The sequence below is a fragment of the Muntiacus reevesi genome, chromosome 6 (genome assembly GCF_963930625.1).
Source record: "Muntiacus reevesi chromosome 6, mMunRee1.1, whole genome shotgun sequence".
Lineage (NCBI taxonomy): Eukaryota > Metazoa > Chordata > Mammalia > Artiodactyla > Cervidae > Muntiacus > Muntiacus reevesi.
The window spans coordinates 95,611,797-95,636,475 of record NC_089254.1 but is presented as its reverse complement, the minus strand read 5'-3'; the positions used below and the strand labels follow the sequence as shown (position 1 = coordinate 95,636,475).

Sequence of the window (24,679 nt, the reverse complement as noted above, 5' to 3'; positions counted from 1 at the left end):
CAAACTGTAACCTAAGATACCCTCAACTGTCCATTTCAGATCTGCTACTTGGTAAACTGGGGTACGCACCCACCTGCAGAAGAGGTACTGCGCAAAGTTTGGCAAAGGGATATTGCATCGGTCCCTGCTAAAAATGAAACTAGTCTTTCATCCCCCGGCCTCTGGGTTCCAATCCGCGGGCTGGCGCCGAGGGTGGGGGCCGAGACGGCCCCCGGGAGAACCTCGCGTTTAAGAAGCAGCTTCCCAATCAGCTCGCGAGGGAACGGCGCGCTCCCCCCTCCCCAGCCGCGTCCGCTCCCAGCCCGCTCCTCGCATCCCTCCCATTCTCCATTTCCCTTCCGTCCCCTCCCCGGCAGGGCGTGCGCCAGTCCCAGGCAGGATCGGGTTCCCCGCCTTCCAGTCCAAAAATCCCGCCACGGGAGCCGCAGAGCAGAGGAAAAGCCGAAGTGGAGAGGGGAGGAGAGAGAGCAGGGAGTCCTCGGGCGTGCGGGAGGCAGAGAGCAGCGGCCGCCGCGGGCACCAGCGACCTGGGTACCTGGACTCAGGGCAGGAAAACCTCTCCCGGATCAACAAAGGCAGCCTGAGCGCGCACCGCTCGTTTGCGACTCCAAGTAAGTCGAAGCGAATGCGCGATTCCTCCAGAGGTGTCTCGGATCGACACCTTTCTGGGCGCCAGCGCGTGATGCTGGGAGGAGTGGGAGAGAGGCTGCTGGTGTCTCTGCTCGCGGGGTGCTTTCAACACTGATGTGCTCCAGAGGCTTACTTTGGGGGAGTCAGGTCGGACAGTCAGGGACCCGTGGGAAGAGTGTAAGCTTTTGTAATGTTATGGGATGTGCATGTGGACTGGGTTCCCGGCTTCCAGCTGGATGGCGAGCGTGCGGGGGCTTTGCCCTTTGTGGTACCTGAGCAGTAGGTGTGTCTGTGGCTGGGCAGAGAAGAGAGAGAAAGTAAGGCAGCCTGAGCAAGCAGGCTCATTTTCCCGTCCTTCCTCAGCTTCCCGGATGGCCCCAGGGCTTGCCAGCTGATGCATCTCAGCTGGCATTTCTAGGTACCGAGTGGGAGCTTGTTCCTCCCAGTGCCAGCAGCTACACTGCGCGTCCCTCCCAGAGCATCTGGGCACTCCTCGTCCTGCCTGCCAGCCCGGGAATGGTTCTAGAAATGGTTCTGTACAAAGTTTAAAAGACACACCTTGCACTTCTCATTTGAATAATTTTAATAATTGCCCTGTACAGAGACACTTGAACCTTTTATTTCCCCCACATAAAGCTAGGGTATATTTATTGCTAACTGGCTAGATTCTTAATTTTTGAGTTGATGCATCTAATAAGTTAAAATATTTTAAAAGAGAGGAATGTATCCTACTCCTTCCCTTCCCTGCTTAATACATAAAACAAAACTTCCTTTCTCTTCAACACACACACACACACACACACACACACACACGCGCAGGCACCCTTTTTTCTTTAACACAACACTGAGTTTACTTACACTCTTGTTAACTTACCCCTACCTCTGTTAACAACTGATTTATAGATTTATAAGTCTGGGGGAGACACTGAAAAACTAGGAGTGGCATATGGTGGGAGGGGTGGCAACGACTGCGGAGAATGAACAATTTGAGAAAAATTAAATTCTGGTCTTTTGGCATTTGGCATGTTTCATCTTGAGGGTTATTTAGGCAATTTGCTTTAACAGCTTGAGAAAGGTGATGTGTGTGTGTGTGTGTGTGTGTGTGTGTGTGTGTGTGTGTGTGTGTGTTGGAGGAAAGGGCCTGGGAGGAGATCCAGGAACTATCAAGAAAGCTTTTAAACTAAAAACATAATGAAGCAATTTCATGATTTCAGGCAAATGTGGAGTTGATGAAACAGTAAAGCCCATTTTAGCCTCTTGAGCATCTGGGGATAAACTGATATTTGAAATATTGGAAGGTAATGGGAGTGAGACAAAAGAGCTGTCTCTCAGCATAGGAAATAAAGCTTCTATTTTCCATCTTTTTTATGGTTTTATTTTTAAATAAATTAGGCATTCTAAAGACCAAGTCATTAAGAAAATTTATAGTCCAGTTAAATTCAAAGGCAATGAGAGTGGATATTTTCTTTTTTCCTCCCTTTGGGACATGAGTTATTTCAGAGAAGCAATATTTGTACTTTTTCATTTAAATTAGAGGATGACTTTTAAACAATTATTTCATTAAAAAAAAAACAAAACCCTATTATTTTGTGCTTTAAGAAACTTTGGTGCTTTGAATTCTCTAATTGTACTTTCAATCGGTAGAAGTTGATCTTTCTTCTCCTCCTCTTCCCAGGCCTCTTTTAGGACATTTTTTTCTCATTTAGGGAAAAGCCTCTCTAAGGAACACCCACCTGAAGCCATACTTAACGAGTTAGCTGCTGTGTCCCTGCTGTTTGCTTTTCAGGACAAGTGTATTGTGTTTTCAAAGCTTGAGCTGTGAGAGAAAAGAAACTCAGTTAATATGTGACTTTTTATTATCTGACTTTTCAATGGGGTCTTACACAGAATGAGAATAGTAACATTTAAAAATATTTAGAGTATATTATAACACAATTCTGTGGATTTCTAGACTTCTTTTCATGATATTGGGAATAATAAATTTACTAATTTATTGAAAATTTCCACGTGTACCTTAGTCTTCACATATAGCAATATGTCACAGAACCTACATATTTAAATGAACATTTTTGATGTTTTTACTCTAGAAAACCTTGTGGCCTGGTTTGGATTTTCACAGAACCTGATCATTGGAAATAACTTGAGAGAAATAAGGTCCTTAAATCATTTAATTGCTTTTATCAATAAAGTCAATCTTAGAAATTAAATATTTTGAGTTGAAATATTATTTTCCTTTTGAAGATACTCTTGCTTTCATATTTAAATGACATTCTCACGTGAATTCTGATCATATTCTTATTTGCCATGTGGTATTTTATTACTATTCAAAATTTTCTCAGGAGACCGAGTTTGGTTGGCTTGTTCAAAATGGTACATGAGTTGATAGTGGATTCAGGGCCAGTAGTCCGAATTCTGACTTTGAATTCCAGTTCTCCAAATACACTTTTTAATATGATGACATAGTAAAAAGGGGAACTGTCCTTGACTCCCTCCTAAGGGAACCACGACCACCCAGGGTGATCTAGGGGCAAGCTGAGTGCAGGTCAGTCCTGTGTGAAGAGATGCTCACCTTTAGGCATCTGGTGAGCCGGACATCTCCAATTGCCCTTGTTCCCTTAGTTAGATGCTGAGTGGAGCCTCTCTAAGGGTGAATGATGTTGTCTCTTTTGGCTGCAGTTCTAATGAATAATCAGAGCGCTTTTGTTTCCTCTTGACTCAGGTCCATGTCACACATGGGGTAAAATAATATTCAGATATGGAGCTTCTCTCTATGAGCTGGGCCTGCTTTTTCCCATCAAGTCAATTGGCTTGAGTGGAATTTAGGCCACAGCCTTGTGTTGGAAAGCTGTTCTCCATTCTTGATGTTTATGTCCATTTCAAGTTTCCATCCACTGGGCCATTTTTCCATGCACTTCTTGCCAATCTTTTATGTGGCATAGTTTTCCAGGTGTCATATGATCTTTCTAGATTGTCAAACATAGCAAGCCCTTTGTTCCTCCCTATTTTACTAGTTGGTAAATGACAAGTTAAGACTTCTGTGGTTTAGAAGGCTAACTATAATGTAATGTTATCAGAGGGCATTATAATTATGGTAACATTGCAGATTTGATTATGTAGATCACACTCACCACAAATCCCTTTTTCTTTTAAGTAGGCAAGGAATACAGTGAATGGTTCATGCTCAAGGTATTTTGAGAAATAATTAAATTTCTTCTACATTGCTTTATTTTGGAGTCATTTCTTTGTAGTAGATTTAGATAAAGTGACATTTCAAATAAAAACATCATCATAATGAGTTTCCTAAAACCAGAATTCTTAAGATTCTTAAAGTTCACAGTAAGTTAAAAAATCTATTGTTATATATTAATCTTGAATGAAGTAAGTCAATAGTAACTGACACTTGGGCTCTTAATTCTAAGAATTGTGCTGAATAAGAACCAAAAACATTTTAAGGCACACATAGCATTCTATAACTCTCAGCTTTTACTCCCACTTCTTCCACTTTTTATACTGAGATATGAGATGACTGTCCTTCAGTGAAATTATAGACAAACATGGAGAGAAAGACAGCAAGTCCTCAAACTTCAGTGTGGAATTTGGGTGAAACTGAATCAGTCTGAAATTAAAGCCTCCAAGAGTGGGTTTTCCCAGGCAAATCCTCCCTCTAGGTGGCGCTCTAATTCTCCCTCCTCTTTCCTTCTCAGCCCCTCTGTCACCGCTTCCCAAGACTTCAGTTCCTCCTTTCCCAGCTGTGTTAACATTGGGAAAGCGCATCATTTACCTCTTAGGATTTCTCACTTTTACCACCAGCTCCATTTTACCACCAGCTCCACTCCACCCACCCCATTTACCCCTTGAAGGCAGGGACACTGTCATTCATCTCTAGAACCCTAGAATATCTAGAGTGGGAGCATTGAAATGCTTGATAAATGTCTGATGAATGAGTGAAAAAGTAAGCTAATGATTCTGAATACCATTCTCTCTGCTCTTCCTCACGCTCCAGTGACTTTGACTGTCTTCCGTAGTCAATCCCTACAAACATCACCTGGTACCAATTTCCTGTTTAAATCCAAGTACCCCATTCTCAACCTTGAACCTCTAGAAGAAGTTCTCCTCTCTTCCCCTCACCTCCATTATTGCAAACGTATAGATCTGCCAATTCTGTGGAGTGTCTTCCTGATCACACTTCACCTTGCTCATTTTAAAGCCTTTGACCTTGCATGGCTCGGACTCACTTCCATAATGGAGACAGAAACCTTACCTCTTCTTTAACAAACGGTATTATTTGAAGCCGCAAGACTGAACACTTGGAACATTATTTTCATCATAACTTCAGTGTGGCTATAGGCTTTTGCTTTCCAGAACTAGTGACATGTATTTTCTCATCATATTTTCATAACAATTCTACCTAGGTAGGCTGAGCAGGACTTTTTTTTGTTAAATTGATAAGGATACAAGTTTAAAGATGTTAAGATGATCCCATACAAGAATCTTGGAGTTCTTATAAGATCTTAAAATTCCTAATTTGGATATTTTTTCTCCTCTATAATATAATGCCGTCTCTTCCTTTGGCTAGCTAATTTTCTCTCTCACTTGCCTCTCACATCAAACCTAAACACCAGTGTCTATGCAGTGAATGGCCAGATCACCCAGGGTAGTGATTCCGATCCTCAGTGTTTATCAGAATGACTAGAGTCGCATCTTAGCATCCCGATGCCTGGTGCCCATCTCCAGAGATTCTGATTTGAGAGGTGGAGTCAAAAAACCTGGACGTGTGACAGGCCACCTGAATGTAGGTGATGTGTTAGAAACATCAGCAGTAATGCTCCATTATTTGAGCTCTAAGATGGAAGAAATCAAGCTAAACCACAGTTACACTTCTTACTAGCTGTGTGACCGTTAGCAAATATTGTGATCTTTCTTGCTTCAATTTCCTTATTCCTAAGATGAGGCAATGATACTTATCTCCTAGGACTGACATGAATATTAATCTAGAAAATGAGTGTGAAGGACTGGATCCAGCGTCTGAGTGCTACAGAGTATTTGACGAGATAATGGCAATGCTGATTATGGGGGTGCAGCCCTCCCCATGAAAGCCCACCCTTGCTCTTCCCACTGCCCCCCCCCCCACACTGCTTTTATTTCTTATGTCCAGCTGGCATGAGACACAAACAGACAAACAGAAACCTAGTCTCTGTCTCACAAAGGTGAGACTTCCTGCTTCTTGCAATGCTCCTGCCTTCTATACTCACATTATTCTAAATGCGGATCCAAAACCCCTTCTGAAAAGAAACATATGGGACATGTGATCATGCTGCAGGCCCCAGGGAATCTGACTCGTGAGGTCCCCAAATCAGGCTGTTGGCCTTGGCCTTTCCTTTAGTGTCTGTGTGCCTGCTCAGTTGTGTCCAAGTCTTTGCAACCTCATGGACTGTAACCCACCAGGCTCCTCTGTCCATGGAATTTTCCAGGCAAGAATACTGGAGTGGGGTGCCATTTCCTACTCCAGGGGATCTTCCCAACCCAGGGATCAAACCCAAGTCTCTTGCATCCCCTGCATTTGTATGCTGATTCTTTATCATTGCACCACTTGAGAAGCCCACACCCCCCCCCCCCCCCAGAGTGTGCAGGAGAGCATTTTGCACACCGGATATTTCTTATCCAAGGCGCAGCCACTTCATTGCTGGCACTGTGATGCCCACAGCCATGTCCTCCCTGGCCCTGCTGCCCTCATGGAGCCTCCAGCTCGGAGGGTGTCCAGGTTTGAATCACGAGCCTGCATTTATCTCATTGCAGTTCTGCCTGGTGCTGAGTATGTCCCGTAGGTCCTGGAACCTTAGGTTTTCTAGCTGTAAGATGGCGATGATGACGATGGTGATGATGTATGCTTTGCCTTCCTCATGGGCTGGTGGTAAAGGTCAGTTGTATCTGTGCAACGTTTATAAACTGTAAACTGTTATTCAAAACATGAGCTTCTGTTAATAAAATCAATAGGGCCAGTTCTGTCTCTTTCTTTCCCCAATTCTGCTGCTCATCATGATCGTTTTCTCAGGACCTAGAGACTGCCTAAGACGACAGAAGGTAAGTTTGATCAGATGAAGTGAGTAGGAGGCAAGATATGTGACAGGTGTGAAGAAAAGGAAATTTGAGTCAGAGTGAAAAAAAGAGAATTGACAAGTCTAAAAAAGGTTAAACTAAAATGGCTATGAATTGTTTTACTGAATATTATGTTAAAGTGCTTCCTCAGAGTTGTACAAGATGCATACCAAAATTTCCAATCAGTTATTCTCAGTAAATTTAGGTTTTTATGGTGGATTAGCAGCACTTTGTTGATACTATAGATGTGCTCCTCACACTTTCATATGCATATCAGTCACCTAGAGATCTTGTTAAAATGCAGATTCTGGTCCAGGAGGTCTCTGGCTGACTCTCAGAGGCTGCCTTTCCCACAAACTCCCTGGTGATAGCAGCCTCTGGCCTGGGGACCCCATGCTGAGTGACTAGTCAATAGTGTTTAGGTCCATAATCTTGGAAGACTCGGAGAGGAGTCAGAACTCTCTAATCATGATGTCCATAGCTTAGTACACACAGTGAGGGTCACTGGCAATAACACGTCCTAATAGTGCAAGAGCTGATCATGCCTGTCTCTTCACGTCCAAGTAATATTTATAATGTTGGATCATTTGCAGAGGAAATTGGCAGTCACCATCCGAATTGCCATTGACTTGACTGAAGCCCCTTAGGAATACAAGGCCCTTTGTCAGGAATGATCTTGGGCTTCTTATGGGTACTCTGCTGGATTTTTTCCCTGAGAGGGTGTAAGTGAGCCAAATATTGCCATTTTCATTTACCTTAGAAGCTGGCAAGGAGTGTTTAGGAAGTTCCATTCTTAGTATGAGAATGATGTAACGTAATAGGCTTTCTGCATTCTACAGTATTCTCTTCTTGAAGGTTTAAACATCGTTTCTCCCTTGGAGGTCCCCTTCCATACCAAAAGGCAAGTAGAGCAGGGAGCCTCCATCTGTGTGGCTTCCCAGGAGAAACTGGGCTGCCCAGGGAAGGAGCCAAAGATGTTTGTCTCAGAGTCCAGACTTAATCAGTAAGGAACATGTTTCGGTCTCAATTTTAGCTAACAGAGAAACTCTTCTTCACTCAGGATAAGATGAATGGAGACCAGATAAAACTTTAAAATAATGTTTCCGTAATGGCCTTCCTCATTTGAGAATAATATGGCATCTTCTAACCTGGGTGAGGGGTTATTGCAGAGAATCATCTCTAAAGTTTTAGCGTATAGTGGCCTTCGTTTCTGAGCATTAGAACATCAGAAGGCTTCCACTGGGCATCTGCCAACCGGCCAGATGGGGTGTCCATGTTAAGCCAGGAGTTGGATCTTTGGCTTAAAAAAAATATCCTGCTGCTTTGGAGAATCTTATGTGAGGGCCAATTTAGTTCTTCAAAAAAAAAAAAAAATTTTCTGTAAAAAAATGTCGCCTTCTGTGTACAATGTATTTCTTTAAATATGAGCTATGGTCCAAGATGATCAAATGAGGAAGTCTGAAAGCTGCTACGTGAAAGAAAGCAGAGAGTTTATTAAGTTATTTTAACTGGCGGAGGTACTTACATTTTGAAACAATAATATAAAGCCTTTCTTCCCATCCTCTTTTCTTGATTACAATATATGTTTAACTATTCAATTCAAGGCCTCTGGCAAAATGCAGAACCTTAAATTCAGCTCAGTGCAATTCAAGCTTGTAAAAAGATTGATTAATTTTAATAATGTGAAAAATAATGTTTTTTTATTACTATGTTTGTTGTTAGGGAAACACAAATATATACCTGGAGAAACACATTATTTTTTCTCATTCTGGAACAATGTGTGCAAGCTATAGGATTTTCAAATCTTTAAAGTTATGAAGAAAGAAAAAAATGATGACTTATAATTCTGCTCAAAATGGGCACCACTATAAACACTCTGATACACTTTTATAGTTTTCCTGATTTAACTTTTGAAAATAGTTGTGCAAATAATTGTCCTGCTTTTTAGGTCAATATTATAATCAACATATGCTATATTTTTATAGCTTTACATACATTACCATGCACATTTGTTTCTACTAAGTGGTCCAATTAAGATGGAAATTCAGTTTATTTAGCTTGACATCAGTAAATTTGAATCATAAAAAGCTTAGTAAATTAATATCATGGACTCTCATTAAGAAGTTGGAAATAGAAAAATGCAGACAAACAACCATCATCCCACGAAGCAAACAAAAAAATCTTTCTCCCAGCAAAGGATGGATATTTAGATGAGAACAAATAATCCTGTGGACTTTAGAGTGTGCCAGTTAAAGGTCAAGTGGAGTAAACATTATCTTTCATTCTTAACCTTGCGGACCCTTCAGATAGTGTCCAGGGGTAAATGTCTCCCCAGGGAAGCCACAGCTGCCTGATCCCACCCAGGTTCAATCTCAATCCTTTAGCAGGTCCCAGGAGCCTGAGGACCTCTGAGCTGCTCTGGGCTAAGATGAGTGGGCCTGAGGCACTGCAAGTGGTAAACTTATGGGACAGCTGACCTCTCTGAAGCACGTCCCCCCAGGGCTTGGCACTCTTCAGGGAGTATTTATTTGGTCTGTTATTATTTGGAATGACTAGTGTACAGATTGGCTCTAGTTTAAAGTGAGTCAGATCACACTTGGGTTTGTCAACCACACTCTTGTTTGTAGAGAGGGGGGCGAAAGTTAAATGCTTTTATTGTTTGTGCCAGTATTGGGATTCCCACCAACTGGAGCCTGAAATAATTTCTAGCCTTTGAAAACAGCAGTTTGTGTCTGATGATTAAGGATCACAGAGTTTGCCTTCTGATATATGATATCTAGGGATTGGAAGGTGCACTTCAAGGCTGTCATAAATGAGTTTGAACTGGAGAAACAGATCAAAAGCAATTTAGCAGGAATAAGCAGGTAGAGGTGGATTTCTACCAACTTCTCTCTAACTCAATCCACATTTCCTAAAGGCAAGATAGCTATGGGTTTCTAATATCTTATCCGGTGATTTCTCTTGCAAGAGGTTAAAATGAGAGCATTTAACTTCAAAGGCAGCAGAACCAAGAATACAAAAGAAATAGAAGTGGACTTGAACTGATACCTTAGGGAAAACATCCAAAAATCTGATAGAAGCCTGCTTGGGCAGAGGAGCTTCAGATCTCACAGACAGCACTAGGAAGGGGTGAAAGTTAAATGCTTTTATGTCTATGCCAGTATTGGGATTCCCACCAACTCTTCCCTCCAGTTTGCATGAACTCTCTTTGGGTCCTTTGGGCTCAGTTGACTCTGGTGGGGTTCGTTAGGAGATTTCTCCCCAGTGGATTTGTCTTGTTTGCTTTCTAAATCTCCTAAGCTCTGCATGCCTCTTGGTATAATGATGCCACAAAGTCATTCCAGGACAGGAGCAAGACTGTCCCCTCCTTGTTCCTCTCAGAGGAAGGATTTGCAGACAAAACAGTATCAGTTGTTCAAGTGAAGACCTCCTGCTTTAAATAGGACATGAGCAATTTTGGATGCTGGACTGTGAGCTAGACAAACTGGCTGCTGGAGTCAACTTGTCCATAAGCCTTATACCCTCTAACCCATTGTTTCCATTCATATCTTCCCCACTCCTGAGGGGGGGATCCTGAAAGGAGATCAAGGAAAAGACCCAGAGGCTCCCTTTCACGGGCACAGCAGCATCCCTCCTGTGAGCCTAGTTAGCTTCTTGGATTAGTTTTCTACTCTGACTTCTACTCACCAACTCTAATATGTAATGTAAAGTATCTTTGTTGAAGTCAGGGGAAAAAAAAGTTTAGACTTGGGCATTTCTATTAAAAACCACTTATTTTTATTTTGAAGAGTACATATTGTTTCCTTGTCTTCTTCACATCTCAAATTGACCGCTTCCTTACCTAATTTCCAAGTCCATATCAAGGTATGGCTAGTTTTATCATCATCTATTGGAACTTGAGCAACTATTGAAAATAAGTACAGAACACAGGAAGGTGTGATCACTCTCCTTAAGGTGATTTTAATGTTTCTTTGGTGAGGAAGGTCAGCCTAAAGTATTTGTATCTACTGTATATTTGTATCTACTATGACTCATAATGCTGCAGTGAGATCTCAGTTCCTGATAGGAGGCTAGGAACCTCTGAATTTTAAGAGGTGAGAAATGTAATGGTTGAGTGCAGGACAGTTAGGAAAGCCTTAAGGAGTAAGTAAAAAAATTCCCCCAGAAGGTGGAAATGGAGGAACTATGGGACTGTGGCTGATTGAACTAATTTGACTTTTACTGAAATAGGATGTGAAAATACCCAATGAGAAGCGCCATGTGCAATTGAGGAGCACTTAAGATACATACCAGAAAAGATAGGAAAATACTGACTGGTGTTTCCTGATTGTAAATCTACAGATCTTAAAGATTCCTCAAGATGGCATCTTGCTGATTTTATTTCCATTTTTAGGTCTCTATATGAAAGATGCTTCAATTATCAAATCATTTTGGATTGTCTACCCTTGGTATTTAAAGGAAGTCACTGTATTAATTCTAAGTTTCAGTGGTCCTGCCTCTTCTTGCTGAACCTCTTTGTTCTATCCTGTACCTCTAGACAGCTGTTTCTAGTTCTTTCACTTTACCGCTACCCAAATAGCAAATGGCAAATTGAGTGGTAGGTACTCAGTTTGTGTTTATCATTGCATAGAGTTAAGACAACCTTTCATTTAGTTTCTACTCACTTTCCCCACTCTCCTGCACTCCCTGCACCAACCCTGGTGACATTTAATGTTAACTGGCTGCCTTGACCAAAAATTGTGACATGAACAATCACTTTCTTTGACCTCTAGCTTTTCTACTCCATCTTTCATACTCAAGGATGTTTTCATAATCATTGTGCAGGCGCTCAGAGTCCCACGCCTGCCGTGGTATGAAGACAGCTGTATCCAGGCTTCATGCTGGCCTCGGGCATCCCGACTTTCCCTTGGTGTGCTCTGGGGACAGTGGCAGTAAGTCAAGTTCAGGACCTGCCAGGGCATCTGAGGCTCTGATCCTAGGAAATGCCAGGGCCAGGGAGGAGCCTTCATCCCCTATCACCAGCTGCTTCTGGAAGCTGGAGACCTTGCTTTCTTTTCTTAGCACTTCTTTTTCTGTTCTGAGCACAATTCACCAACATTACTAACTGAGTCCCTGAATGGTTAAGTAACTTGTTCAAGGTCACAAGCTGAGACATTGAGACACTGAGAACATTGTTTGTTTGTTTTTTGACTGTGTCACGGGGCATGTGAGATCTTAGTTCCTGGACAAGGGATTGAACCCACACCCTCTGCTTCGGATGCTCGGAATCTTAACCAGTGGACCATCGAGGAAGTTCAAGAAGTAGAATGGAGATTATAGATCAGCTCTATCTAACCGCAAAGCTCCTAAACATTACACTCTTCCACCTACACCCCCTGTTCTATGACAAGGGCTCAGTGAGTATCTGAAGATATTTTGACTCACTCCCTTCCTTCTTCCCCTTTCCTGTGTCCAGGAATATGCTTTCATGCCATGTATTTTATTTATACCGCACTACGAACAAGAGAACACACTCTTTTTGGACGAAGAATCCTGTTGTCAGACCATCTCCTTGATTGTAGCTTATTTTATTTGCCACTGCTTTCTCAAGCATTGGTTTGCCTGGCCCGGTGGTTCAGTTCGCTTCTACTGAGGAAGGTCATGGGAGGAGAGGAGACTGGAGGGTGTCTGGGTGATGCGCTGTCTGTTCCTCCAGGCTGCTATCACCTGACCAAATTGTTTGCTGGATTGCTGTGTTCCAGCCCCAGGGGAGGCCACAATGCCGTGTTTGTTTGTGTATGAGAGGCTCTGGCTTTGATTAGCAGCTAGCTTCAGTGCAGCTGAACATACAATAGGGACCAAAGGATGGGAAAAAAAAATCCTGCTACAGTTTCCCATTGGAAAGCATTTGCTGTCAAGCTTGGAAATCCAACAGTGGGGCACAGATGGATAGAGGCTGGGAAAGGTTAGGTGATGGATTCTCCATGCCCTGCAGCTCGTTGTGTGTGATACAGTCACTTCTTTTCGTAAAGTATTGAGCCTCTCTCTCTAGAGATGTCTTTTATGATTAAGGTTTGAGACTCGTATTGATGTGGTTTGACGAGGGGCAAAGCTTGGAAGCTGAAAAGCGTGAAGGAGCCCCACGGTGATAAGGGCAAGGGTAAAAACGGTGAAAAGGATGCACCTATCTTAAAGGGCTAGTTACTCAATTAAAAAAAAGTATTAGTTTGGCTTCCTGGAAGAGATAAAAAGTAACTATAACTATACTTCTATCAATGACAGAGGAAACTAGCAAGTTTTTATGTCATTACATAGGCAAGGTTAGTGATTTCATAACATAGACACGCTGATAACAGATAATTTACTTCTTCTCATTAAATTCAACCTTGTATCTAGGAAAAGCGCCGCTATCTGCTGGTAGCTGAATAATAAGATGTCCACCTAAAGACTCATCATACATCCTTAGAAGAGTGCTTCAGTTATCAAGAATTTTTCATCAATAGAATGGTCATCTGAAACACTGTGCAAGTTACAAAAGCCACTGTCTATTACCCAAGCTTGTAGGTACCTTATTTGGTCTTCCAAAGAGGGACAAAGCAGGCTGAAAATCAGAAAACCACACAATGGTTAAATAAATGGTAGAAGAGTGGTTATCAGGTTGTCTAGAAGAAGATACTCTGATCTGGCATGGAAAAGGGAGGCTACATGAAGGAAGTAGGGTTTTGAAAGACACAGTGGTACTGTCCACAGCAGGAAAGCATGAGGAAGACATTCCAGGTGAGGGCTGGAGAGGGAGGAGTAGCAAAGAGATGATAAAAAGTAAGACATCTGGGGACAGAGAGTAGAAGAACTCCGTGTGTGCAGAAAATGGGTGACCAAAGAGTGAAAGTTAGGATTAGGAAAAAAGTTTTGTATAACAATAGCAAGACCCTTGAGGTGCAAGCGGATCTGCTTGAACTTTATCCCCGTTAAACAGTAAGGCATCTTTGGAGGTTCTGCACAAGCAAGGAAAAACTTTGCTAGAGTATAGGAAAGATTGCGAGTAACAGATTAGAGGTGGGGAGAATCCATTAGGTTTTTAAAAAGTAATCCTCTGTGTACCACCCCTCCTCCCAAGCCCTTGATCTTTTCAAATTCTGGAAATCCTGTTCACACTGCGGTGCTTTGCTTAAATACCATATCTTCCATGAAAATTGTCTTCATTCCTCTAGTTAAAGTTAATATTCATTCCTTTTTCTGTTTCACAACTTTCTATGATTTTTCTTTTATAGTTTTTATCCATTCATTCATTCAAAACTATGCAGTGAACACGATCTACTGGGCTCTGTGTTAAGTACTTCCTAGTACAGAGATGAATCCGACAGTGTCCTTAAAGCTCACAGTCTAGTTGGAGAGCAGGCATGTCAATGGCTAATGGGTGCGGTGTCAGTACAGTGATCTAGATAAGCACTCTTGAAAGCCCATAAGAGAGATACCTGATTCATTTGGGAGTGGATTCATGGCAGGCTTCCAGGAGGAAGTGTCTCTTGACTTGTGTTTAAAGACTACAAATGTGGGAGTTCCTGGTAGGGACAATAGTGTGAAACCTGACTTCATTTTTATATGGCAGTTATTTTAAATAGCTATTTCTCCCCTACTTAACTACAGAGCTCTTAGTCCAATGCTTTGCATGATGCCAAATGTCTTTAAGAATGAATAAACGAATGGATTTCTGATGCCTTCACATTAGTGGGTACTTAGGAATTCTTTCAGGAGACACTATAAAGGAAAATAGAAGCTATCTGATATTAGGATGGAAGTCTAGATGTTAAGATGGGTGTGAAGGGGGAGTTAAAAATGAGATGCTGATCAGTTTGAACGCATTCCAGTCCCACTGATGGAAGAAACCTAAAGAAAGAGCAGTATAGGAGAGGAGGTGGAGTGTCTTGGACTTGAGGGAATTGTGGAAAGATGGATTATCCTCAGAATGGGTATGAGCTGGATCCAGGCTTCTCAGGTCTCTGACCTTCATGGGCATCTGCACCATCTCGGAGGCCATTTCAGGAGAAGGAGCCTCAGGCTTGCAGCACTTGGCAGTGGAGACCAGGTTCTCAGCTGAACTCAAATTCCCAGGCTCGGTACTGTACCTTCCTCCCCAGGGGATTTTGCAACATGCTTCTGCCAGAATGAGGCAAGATCATGTTAGCAGTTTTATTTGCTGTGGAATACACGTTATTACTTCGTTCCATCTCATAAGGTTTCCTGGGATGCATTGGCTTTCAGGAGAACTCTGTAATCAGGTCTAGGCATTCCACATGCACGTGGAATGGTCTGAAGCCACATCTTCCAAAAGAGATCAGTTGGCCTGTGAGTTGGCTTCTGTAATTTGAGTTTACGTTTTAGATGTTCACTGATCACCACATGAGATGCCCACATTTCCCTTGAAACTGCTGATTTTGCTTTGCTCGAAGGAATGATCTTCTGCCAGCCATGTACAGAGTCATTTCTTCTGCACCCAGTGGAAAAAGTAGCTATTCATGAAACACAACACCAGAGTGACCGTGGATGCCAAATTGTTATGGCTCAGTGAATGTTGCTTAAAATATGTGGAGAAACCCAAGTGCTGAGCCCTCAAAAGGAGAATGTGTCTTATGTTCAACGCTCTGCAGGGAAGGAAGACTCCCCTCCATCTCTAGTATTTTCTTTCTCCAGCTCCGAGATCTTCCTTTAGAGGGAGGGCAGAGTCAAGGTAAATGGATCATTTTAATTTTCTTTCCTTAAAAATTATTCTTCCAGCGTTGCCAAAAGCAAAGCAAGCTCAGGAAGTCAAAATTGTCTGGTTTCCAATCCCTAATTCATGTGAGAGTCAGAAGAGGCAGGAAATGTCCTGGGGACAGAGATTAGCCAGTTTTCCAAGAAAACCATTGTGCCTAGGATATATTATATGTGTTTATTGTTACAGATTAGGACTTAGTCTCCAGCTTCTGTTCACGGTAATTGGGAACCCGTGAGAGTGAAATCTTATGACTTTTATGGAGGTTTTACCTCTTCTGGTTCCTTTGACAAATAAGTAAGCTTCTGCCAGGGGGAGCCTACTGTAGTACAATTAAGAATCTTTTATGTGCAGATTCTCCACTTGGTATTAAACAAAATCATATCCAATTTAGGCTTCTCTATAATGAAGCTAGCAACTAACTTCCATGTAATATTTTTCCATTCACGAATTGCTTTCATATATTTTTTCTCATTCTGTCCTCAGAGCAATCATATGAAATCAGTTTTAATAACTTCACTCCTTATACAGATGAGGAAAGGAAACTTGGAGAGTGGAGTCTTGACCAAGGGTTCTCCAAGGAGGTGCCTCATCCACCTCATAGGATAGTTTGAGGAGTTTTTTCATAGTCTGTAAAAGTATTTTGTGGAAAAAAAAAATGCAAAGAAAAGTCAGCATTCTGTTCTTTCCTGTGTATAGATTGTGCTTTAAAACATTGGCTTGCAATATTCTAGAGCAGTTTCTTAAAGAACACTTCACCTGCATTTGGATCTCCTGGGGTTGCATCCTCCCCCTCTGAAATCAGTTAGGTGAGGGCTTGGGAATATTAATTTTTAACCAGGCCATTTCATATGAAGCAAAGTTTGAGAAACTCTGTGTGTGTGTGTGTGTATGTGTGTGTGTGCACGTGTAATAATTTCACCTTACAGTTGTTGAGAATAGAGTCTATTATGGTGCTAACTGTCTTCCAGAAATTATTGGAAATAGACTCTAGGTTTTAGACCAGTCTCTAAGACTGGTTAACTTTGTTTCTGAGTTAAGTAATTAGAATCTTGCAGGCTTCCACTTCCTTAATTGTAAAACAAGAAGCCTGAAATAAAAAGATCTTGAGATGCCTGAAGCACTTTGAGTCAGCGGCTGTCTTCTTGCCAAATTTTGGTCTCCTGATTCTTTTCTCCCTCCTCACGAAACACCCTTCTGAATGTGCTTCAGTCAGTGGCTCTTAATATGTGGTTCCTGATCTGCAGCATCCGTTTCACTTGGGAACTCTTGAGAGAAGCAGATTCTCAGGTACCACCCCAACCTGTTAAATTAGAAACGCTCAGACGGGGGTCAGCAATCTGTGTTTTAATCATCCCTTTGGCGATTCTAACACATGATGAGGTTTGAAAACCACTGACTTAACGCAGTTTTGATCCTGGCTAATAAATGTGAATATGTAAAATGTTCAGTTACATCTCGTTTTCTTTGACCTGTGCAGCGGCCAAAAGTCTACAGTTCTCTATTGCTCAAAGAAGGGCAATAAGGAAAATATGATCTCTGTGTTTTTAACTGATGACTTCTGAGAGTAAAGAATCTGATTTTGCATGGTTATAAAGTAGTTTCTCTTATACATAGAGATAGTTAGAGGTTATATGAAAGTTTGGCAGAAAATTAGTATTTTCAATTATGGGCAGTTTTTGCCTTGCATGGTTCCAATGTGCATGAAGTTTGGTTACTACAGTTTAATTAGCACCAGTTCCCGACAACATGGTTCAATTTTTAGTATTATAAGTAATTGCATAAAGTACAAATTAAACTGCTAACTTCTCAGTCCACAGAGAAAACGAAAGAAAAAGAAAGTGAAGTCACTCAGCCATGTCTGACTCTTTGAGACCCCATGGACTGTAGCCTGCCAGGCTCCTGTGTCCATGGGATTTTCCAGGCGAGAATACTGGAATGGGTTGCCATTTCCTTCTCCAGGGGATCTTCCTGACCCAGGGATCAAACCTGGGTCTCCCACACTGAGGCAGACTCTACCGTCTGAACCACCAGGAAATCCCTCGGTCTGCAAATCACTCCATAAATAGTAGATTTGCTTTATAATCCGTGAGCAGTCACATCATTTTCTCCATCCCTTGCCCGTCAGTAGTTCCTCTGCATTGGTAATTCATTTTATTCACAGACAGTGAAGTCTGGACTATTGTTGCCTCCTTGTCTCCCAGGATAAAACCAATGACATTTTTCAGAAACAGACAATTTAAAGGAGAAATTGGCCAACAGAGATGAATGTGCAGGCAAGAAGTGAGAAGTGATTTAACACTGGAAGTGAAATTCAAATGAAACATCAATGGAGTTAGAGAAGAAATATCTATCTGTAGGTGGGTACGTTGACACTGCTGCCAGCTGAGAAGCTCTGCATTCGCAGCCAAAGACACTTAGTGGAGACAAGCTTGTCGATATAAATGAGGAAGACAGACAAAACAAAGAGGATGAAGATGTACCGGAGGAACTGATGCTGGCAAGAAACTCACTTTAATGGAATTCTCAAGTATATTTTAAGATTTTGAAAGCATGAAGAGCAAACCGTTGGAGGCCAATCCAAACCTAGAGAGCCATGACAATTGGCCAAGGCATCGAAAATTTGCTCACAATGTATTGTAATTTACACAGCGAGAAGACAGCAAGCTGTTCAAAGGAGTCATGATCAATATTTTTCCAAAAAAAGAAACACTTTAAATCTCAATATTTCTAATGTTGTGAGTTACCATATACTAAGTAAGTATGAGCTTCCCTATAATTTTAAGTTTTCCTATGCATTTACAGGAGCTTTCCAGGTGGTGCTGTGGTAAAGAATCTGCCTGCCAATGCAGAAAACGCAGAAGACATGGGTTCAATCCCTGGGTTGGGAAGATTCCCTGCAGTAGGAGATGGCAACCCACTCCAGTATTCTTGCCTGGAGAATCCCATGGACAGAGGAGTCTGATGGACTTCAGTCCATGGGCTCACAAAGAGTTGGACACGACTGAGCAAGGATGCATGATGCACAATACGTTTACATCTGATACTAAGAGTTTTTAATGATTTTGCAAAAACTTTTGAAGTTCAAGGAGCAATCATGCTGCTGCTGCTGCTGCTAAGTCGCTTCAGTCGTGTCTGACTCTGTGCGACCCCATAGACAGCAGCCCACCAGGCTCCCCCGTCCCTGGGATTCTCCAGGCAAGAACACTGGAGTGGGTTGCCATTTCCTCCTCAATGCATGAAAGTGAAAAGTGAAAGTGAAGTCACTCAGTCTTGTCTGACTCATAGCAACCCCATGGACTGCAGCCCACCAGGCTCCTCTGTCCATGGGATTTTCCAGGCAAGAGTACTGGAGTGGGGTGCCATTGCCTTCTCCAAGGAGCAATCATAATTGTTCCTGATTATTATTAAGGTTGCTTTCCATGGTTTCAGTTTACATGATCATTTTTATTGCTTCACATTTCTGTGTAAAGCAGTGACTGTATATATCTGTCTATATATAACTATATGAGATTGCATGTTTGTATTTTTTAAAACAGTATTGATGAAAACAGCCACCCATTTATTCACTCATCAGATATTTACAGGATGCCCATGTACTGTACAGTGACACAAGGGTGAAAAGGTAAAAGGTACCTCCGTATATTCTAGATAAATGAAGAACCAAATAAATAGACACGATTTCAGTTAGTGGTAAGTTCTAAGGAAAATAATAAAGAGAAATTAGATGGAGAATGATTGTGTTTATAGAAAGAAGGGAGGATGGTTTAGGGAGGAGGTTATCAGGAAAGACCTATTGGGTGTCTACTAAATTCTTTCCTGAACAGTGATAAAAACACCTGCCAAATCTTATCTCCTACAATTTCAGTTATTCTTGGCGACTCTTGGTGACCCCATGGGCTGCAGCCCACCAGGCTCCTCTGTCTGTAAATTTTCCAGGCAAGAATACTGGAGTGAGTTGCCATTTCCTTCTCCAGGGAATCTTCTCAACCCAGGGATCAAACCTGTGTCTCCTCCTTTGGCAGGTGGATTTTTTACCACTGAGCCACCTGGGGAACCTGGTATGAAACATAATGTTTTACTAATCCTAGTCATGTATGACCTGTTTTAAATAAAGCAAAACCTGTAATAATAAATTTATGAATAGAACCTTAACTCAAGACTGAAGCACTAAACAATATCTTATTTTTATTGATTGTATGTATTTAAATCTGGAACCATATGTGTGAATCCCAAGGGCTGTGGGTATATTTCAACTGAGAAATGAATATTAAATAGGTTTTGGACAAGGAGAGGAAGCCATATGCTGACATTCATTAAAAATGTTGCTCAAACTTTAGTAAATAGCTTGCAAAAATAATATTGTTATAGAGAAATTATAAATCCACATGTAAAATACTTTTATTCTCCGTCATTTAAGAAATTGACATCAATGATAAGCACAATTAATGACAAGAGAAATACTGTCATTATTACATATGACTTTTGTCTTTTAACACATGGATATAAACAAAGACATTAGCTTATCTTTTTAGGTGGTGAAATATGAAACTGTGCCTATATATACATATATATAGTCATTTCATTCCTATTCATATATTCACAATATATGAATAGGAATAAAATATATGTGTATGTATACATATATACATACATAGATGTATATAGAGAAAATTGTTTAAAAATTGTTAAGCCAAGCAGAAATTCTAATCATATTTGGTTTAAAGGATTGTCTTCTTGCAAAGCAAGCATTTCTTTGATTCTTGGTCAACCGTGAGCAGGCGGAAGGCTGCCTGAGGCAGTTTGCTAAGTGGCGTTGACCCAGGGGCAGAGGGTGGTGGAGGCGGGTGGCTTTGCTTCTTCTGCCGCAGGTGTGCTGTTGTTCAGCACCGCTTGGAGCGTGCACGCAGTATTGGGAACAGCAGGGGACCCAATGCACCGTTTTCATTACTCCTTACAGAGTCACAGCACACATAGTGCACCTCAGAGCTGACCTGAAGTCTGGGGAAAATCAGGCCAGAGGTCTAACGCAGAGGGCTCCCCCGAGCCCAGCTTGCTCTGCGAGATGAGTAACCATCACACCCGGACCTCTGAAGACGAATAACAGGGTATCCTGTGGGCCAGGTGACAGTGAGCTGCAGGACCAGAGAGGCCAGGGCGCTGGTCTATGGAAGCCGACTGCTGTCAGGAACGAAATTCAATTGCAAAGCTAACATCAGAAAATCAAGAGAAAACGGATGATGCAAACTTGGGGGAAAAACCCACAATGTTACTTCCTTTTCTCTGTTTCATGTCCAGCATCATATCTTTTTCTACAATATTTTTGATTCCTGTCATAATTCTCTTTCCCTACCTGAACACCTTCCAGAAGACGTTTTCCTCTTTCTTTCTCTCTCCCAGCCACAGCTTTAAGTTGTAGAAGGAGTAAAAGTACTCATAATCTTATAAATAAGTATGTATCAATTAATGCCAGGGCCAGGTATTAAACTCTAAGAGGAAAACAACAGAATAGGATAGTTAGAAAAGATAGTTCACATTTTAAACTTGACACTAAAACGGTCTGCTTTAAAGAAAGATTTCAGACCCCACATATGGGTTTTATTTTTTCTATCAGGTGAGTAAGGAGCCAGTGTGAGCATGGGGGAGGGGCTGTGTCTGAGTGTGTGGGTGAATTGTGATGAAAGAGGAATAGGAAAAGAAATAATCAGACTATTTTATTCTTCCATAAAATAATGAGTTAATAATAATAATAAAAATAAATTTGAGCATGCTCAGTGGTTGTCATTTAGGTATGAATGTATGTTTGTGTTTTCCAAGCATATGCTAAGCATACATATAGTATGCAAGGGAATTTTAGAGCTAGAGAGAAGGAGGGATTTGTTTTCTGCCTCTTAGAATGTTGGAGGAACTCGTCTGTGTAGATTCTTAGTAGAGTATGTTTCCAGGGGGTGTATCAAGGAGGGCAGTGCTATTGAGTATGGACTGAAACGGTGACCCAGGCCCTCTTAACATTCCTTCTGATGCTTTGATGTCACTTAAACTCTACCTTCAATGCAGAAAAATACAGTGTTAGTGAGTCCTGGCAAAGCTGTGTGATGCTGGAGACTGGGCGGCAGACACTGTCCACAAGAGAACCCAGGTCAGCAAGGTAACGCAGACCTTGCACCCAGCCTCCAAGCCCTGAGGTCTTGGCGGTTTGTCCTTCTCCTCGTCTGGGCAGGTTTGAATACTCTCTGTGGATGCCCAGAAACAGTCTGAGATCTTGGTCAGGTTCTGATAAAATGGAAGACAAAACCCTACAGGGGAGAAATCCTGAGTTTTCCAATTCAGTGACTACAGAGGAAGCTAAACAGCCAAAAAAAGAACTGTGAGCTGTGTAAAGAGAGCGGCTGTCTCAGTAAAATGACAAAGAGACGCTTTCAGTCCCTGGGAGTGCCTTGCTTCAATGTCAAGTTTTAAGGAAATACTGAAAAGCAGAATCTCAGGTTGTGGGTATTCAGGTCATGCCCACTATGGAGACTTAAGCTTCTGGAGAGGAAATGGAAGGGGGATAAAGCTAACCTTTGTAATTGTTTGTTTTACTCAGCAAGTCGTGTGTGACTCTTTTGTGACCCTGTGGACTGTAGCCCACCAGGCTCCTCTGTCCATGGGATTTTCCAGGCAAGAATACTGGGGTGGGTTGCCATTTCCTTCTCCAGGGGATCTTCCCGATCCAGGGTTTGAACCTATGTGTCCTGCAGTGCTGGTGAATTCTTTACCACTGACCCACCTGGGAAGCCCAATCTTTGCAATAGCTAATGACTTTTGAGCTGGGAACTCTGATAAATCCTTTATTTAAATGACATTTAATCCTTACAGTAATTCTCTAAGGAATGGAAACTAATGAATCCCATTTTACAGATGAGAACATTGAGGCTGAGACTTAAGTAAATTGTACAAGGTCTTTGGGTTAATAGGGCTTCCCATGTTGCTCAGTGGTAAAGAATTCTCCTGGTAAAGAATTCTTAGTAGAGCATGTAGTTATTTGTAGTATGTAGTACTATGAATAGTATGAAGTATGTAGTTAATTTGCCAGGTAAAGAATCCTGCCAATGCAGAAGACACAGTTTTGATCCCTGGGTTGGGAAGTTTCCTTGGAGAAGGAAATGGCAACCCACTCCAGTATTCCTGCCTGGGAAATCCCATGGACAAAGGAGCCTGGTAGGCTACAGTCCATGGGGTTGCAAAGAGTCAGACATTATTGAGCAACCAAGCAGGCATGAGCACTTTGGGTTAGTAGGTGAGATCTGAAAGCAAGTGTGTGTTACTCCAGAACTCAAGTTGTCAGCAGTTATGCAATATCACATAATTTAAATATTAGTGGGGACTGATAGATAGGTAAGTAAATAGTAAGTAAATAGCTGTGTAAATAGGTAGGTGGGTTAGAAGCTTCTCCCTTTAGTAAGGTAAAAAGGGAGAGACAATGACATTAGTCTCTAAAATGCCAGAGAACAAGGAATCTTGGGTGCTGATGGAGGGAAAGTTAATTCTATACATTGAGTGCTATGCTTACTGCTTTCAAATACCTTATTTCACTTAAAGGGTTATTATCCTATTTTGTAAATAAGGAAACCACGGTCTTAGAAAGGATACGTAGATATCTGAAAGTCATCAGCCAGTGATTAGCAAGGCTAGATTTGAACTCTGTTATCTGACTCCAAAATCCATGCTGTTTATGACTTCACAGAGAATGAACAAATGCCCTAAAAGATAAAAGAGGAACAATACTCTGCTCAGAGATGCCTGTGGCCACTGTTCACTCATGTATTCATTCATCTGTAGCACACAGATTTGTGAGTCAGAGCTCTGAAATGGGACACAAATCTAAATGAAACTTAAGAGACTACCACTTGCTGTCTTAAAATTATGTATGATGAGCCCACAATATATAAAATAAAAAATATATAGAATATATAAAAGGTAATATTTAATGTGGAGCCATGTGTGATTAAACACTGTATGAAAGGATTTGTTTCTTTTCTTTGAAGTCTCTGGGATGGCTGGGATTACTACCAAGGTCAGCATGAGAATGACGAGATGCTGACGTGCTTGGGCCATTGCAAACCTTCATCTCCAGTGGGCTCTCTGCCACTAGATTGCTTCTTGTGAAGAAAGGTTTCAAGACTATTTAATCCAGGAATTCTTATTTAAACCTTCTATCCAAGCTCACCATCTACTTCTTGAGCTCCAAGTGTACTTACTCACGTCAACCTTTATCCGCAGATCTTATGTTCCTCAGTGTCTGTTGATGCATTTCCTTCCTGCAAAGACAGGAGTGGGCTCTGCCTAGTTTTAAAAAAAATATCTAACACAATACCCTGCAAGCCATCACTGCTTATGTATCAATTGTTCTACATATAATTATTTTACTATATTTAATTAAGGTGTTCTCTCAGTAAGGCCCTATAAAATCCAGTGACAGAAAGAAAAGAAGCCCGTGGTTGTCTATTATTGCAATTGGTGATGTGAGACTGGAACATTTTGAAGTTTCTAGGATGGTGGGAAGGAAGTCAGTGAAGTTTCAAGGCCTAGAGGATTTCCCAAAGTTGAGTCTCCTACATATGTGGTCAGGAGTCCCAGGGGTGGCCCCACTGGGGACCTCTGAGATTCCTCTTATATCTTTACCCACATTCTCATGCCCACTGCTCAGTTAGAAAGTTTAAAGAGGAAATTATGATGCCAGAGGTGCTTGTATGTTTATCAAACTCTTGATCTTTAAACTTACATGATATTCTCCATAACCACATGGGAAGAAATCTAAAAATCACATTCTGATCCCTGAGCTGAACACACCCGAGGCTGGGATGACGAGTCATGTCAGATCCAGAGATCAGGACCAGGAGGAAGAGGCCCGGAGCCTGCGTCCGCCTTCCCAGCCTTCTGGTCTCTCCCCACTCACCCAGGGCCTCTTTTCATCAAGCCTGCCGTCCTAAGTGATGGATTCGCTAACACAGTCTCAGAAAGGCTCTTAGGTAACTGATGTGATTTCTGATTAAGATTGCTATGCATGCGTGGAAATAAGAAAGAGAGACGCGGAGACAGAGAGAGAGAGACCACCGACCTGAGAGGAACCCCATGTCCAACAGAGAGGCGGGCTTGGTGACAGACAAAGCAGTTAATTGTGAGCAGTTCCACCAAGGGGCCTGGGAAACTCGCGCCCAGAGGGGCGGCTGTGACCCATTT

General features: G+C 41.8%; 1 protein-coding gene across 2 annotated transcripts in view; it reads left to right on the top strand.

Annotated features, from left to right (window-relative positions):
- The first annotated feature begins 314 nt into the window (after positions 1 to 314).
- Positions 315 to 24,679, top strand: part of PTN (pleiotrophin) — a 101,672-nt gene continuing 77,307 nt past the window's right edge. Inside the window, exon 1 of one of the 2 annotated variants that reach the window (XM_065938961.1) lies at positions 315 to 611. The gene's annotated coding sequence lies outside the window, so the exon portion shown is untranslated. The remainder of the gene's footprint in view (positions 612 to 24,679) is intronic. The other variant, XM_065938960.1, reaches the window with a different exon arrangement.